This window comes from Stegastes partitus, unplaced genomic scaffold (assembly GCF_000690725.1).
Source record: "Stegastes partitus isolate 25-593 unplaced genomic scaffold, Stegastes_partitus-1.0.2 Scaffold829, whole genome shotgun sequence".
NCBI lineage: Eukaryota > Metazoa > Chordata > Actinopteri > Pomacentridae > Stegastes > Stegastes partitus.
In genome coordinates this window covers 143,706-146,483 of record NW_007578560.1, presented here as the reverse complement: position 1 = coordinate 146,483, position 2,778 = coordinate 143,706, and the positions used below count along the sequence as shown (strand labels likewise).

Sequence of the window (2,778 nt, the reverse complement as noted above, 5' to 3'; positions counted from 1 at the left end):
GGGGGGGGGCGGCGCGCTGCTATGTATGTGAAAGTTAAGATAATCATACAGCAGCGCATCACCCTTGTAGTGACAAAACCATTTTCACGCTGCCATTCTTGGAAGCTTATTATTATTTGACAAGAAGTCTGCAGAGCAAAGTCCCTGTATCATCTAAAAACAACCCATTTGACTTGCAAAGACAGTGTTTGGTCATACAGGCCCAAAATTCAGCTGCTGACTGAATCAAAATGATGCATAAAAACATTAAGATCTGTAAAATGCAATAGTGATGTCTCAGTTTGAGCTTTAGGTATTAGTCGGAAGTTTTCCCCTCTAAAAAAATATTTTACTTTGTACACGCTGTGCTGTTTTGAAACAGCTGTCAGTTTAGACTGCACCGACGACAGTTTCAGTAGTATCACCTATTAAATGCACAAAAACCACATGCAGAGTTCTGCAAGTCTCAAGCTATGTGCACCCTCAGTTCTGGTCCGAGTCATGTTGACGATTGCATGCATGGACTTGTGGTTCTGAGGTTCATGTTCTCTCGCTTGAATATCAGGTATCAGAAGTTTTAACAGGAAGCTAAAACCATATCGTTCATACATATGCCCACAAGCCCCTTTGACACTTGGTTTGGGGATGGGGCTATACTTAAAAAGGTGTTGAAACTTCAACACATTCTCTTTCTTTACGAACAACGCATTTCTCAGGTCTTGTTAATCGCGTGTAAATAAATTGGACTCAGAGCTGATAACTTCTTCAATTTGGCCATCCGCCTCAGCAGCTTAAGCTCCACAATGAACACCACTATCAGCTATTTGAGTAGCAGCACTAGCAGGTAAAGGTTTTATTTATTTTTCTTCACTTTGCATGGTTTTTTCTTTGGTGACATAAAGTGTCAACAGTTTTTCTACACACTTGACATGTTTATTTCTGTAAACAGGGAGAAAAGACAAACACATTCATTAACAATTCACTTCTATTGTGTCTTTATTAGTCAATCAGGATAAAGATCTCAACAAGTTCTGAAATGACCAGATTAATACGGTAACATAATTTAAGTGCTGAGTTGTAAATGCAGAATTATTATTAGTTCATATGTTACAAGAGGCTGTGAGTTATGAGGTTTATTACTCAATGTGGTTTAAGTATAAAGCCATAAGCGACTCGAACAGAGTGCTAAACACTTTATTGTACTCATGACAGAGTGACGACTACACTGACTGTATGCATTTCAAATATTTTTTTTCTGACTGAGCCAAAGATGAATATACATACAATGTATTGCTGTTAAATGCTGATTTTTATTTTGTGTAAAGTAACTATAAAACATACATGTACAATGAAACAAAATAGGGACTTAGATTTCCAACTTCTGCCTTCGCACTTTCTATGTGTCATCTTTCTAAAACTCTCCTGTGTGAATGAAAGAGTGTATAATTATTCAGCAGTTACATCTCAGGGACTTCTATGCTGTCCAATCATTTTATATTGTGAAAGCTTGTCCTTTAAAACAGACTTTTAAAGTACCTTGTTCAGACAGACGGGAAAAGATTAAATTTAATGTTAAGTTTTCTGTACCTGGTTTATGTAATAACTTCACTTATAGTCTCTTGGAATTCGTCCCATATTATTTGTTTGTTTTTTGTTTTTTTTGATCGTCTTTGTGTCTATGGGAAAGGGAAAGCATTCTCTTTCAAATCTCATCAATACCACTTTTTTTTAACTGAACATAATCAATGTGCACTGATGACATCTGGAAATTCTACAAATGAGAGTTGACTCTTCCTTTCCCAAACGTACAGCAGTTCTTGAAGTTGTGCAGAAAGAGCAGTTAAATATCATCAAGATACAGACAATAAAGCCAATCAGTACATAACTTACTTACTTTTAAGCATGCTCACAATTTTAGAGAGGGACTGGTTTTATATATATATTGACAACCTGCAAATCAGTGCATAACAGACCAATGTCCTACTGTAAAGACAAGATATGATGAGATGAGATGAGATGAGATGAGATGAGATGAGATGAGATGAGATGAGATAATTCTTTATTGATCCCCATGGGGGAAATTCAGGCACTGCAGCAGCACAAGACAGGGGCGCACAAAAGAATACCTTCCCATTGAAGAAGGAAAAAAATTGCTGTCAAGGAAACAAGCTGAAATTGACATTATATATATGAAATTATATATATATATGTGTGTGTGTGTGTGTGTGTGTGTATATGTACGTGTGTGTGTGTATCTATATGTGCACGCGTGTGTGTGTATATATATATATGTACGTGTGTGTGTGTGTGTGTGTGTGTATACATATATATACATATACAAAAGATATAAGACCAGTTAAGAAATTGCAGGAATTTGCATTTTGCAGTGTTGGATCTTAGGAAGGTTCTAAGTAGAGCTTCAAAATGCAAAAAGAAGAAATGGGAACAAGAGACCAAAAGTTGTGAGCAGGCAATTTATTGAAAACAACAACTTAACACAAATAGGCTGTTCATCAGCTGGCCGACAGGGTCAAATGACGTGCATACTCAAACGAGCTACATAGACATGAATGCGTTGCATTAACAGACATGTGCTGCAAAAAGAAGAAGTGCCACAGGCCTCTAGCAGTAGTGACCGTTTCACGTGATAGGCAGACAGCGGTGAGCGACACAGGTAAAGTTACTTGAGGGAACAGCAGCATGAAAGGTATGTATTCTGTCGTCTCTATGGATAAACATAAATAACAGAGAGAAGACAGGGAGATGGTAGTAAAACACCACTTCAGCACCATATAATCA

At 37.2% G+C, this 2,778-nt stretch overlaps 1 long non-coding RNA gene across 1 annotated transcript in view; it reads right to left on the bottom strand.

The window, feature by feature from the left end:
- Positions 1-2,778, bottom strand: part of LOC103365329 (uncharacterized) — a 9,296-nt gene that overhangs the window by 811 nt on the left and 5,707 nt on the right. The window lies entirely within an intron of this gene.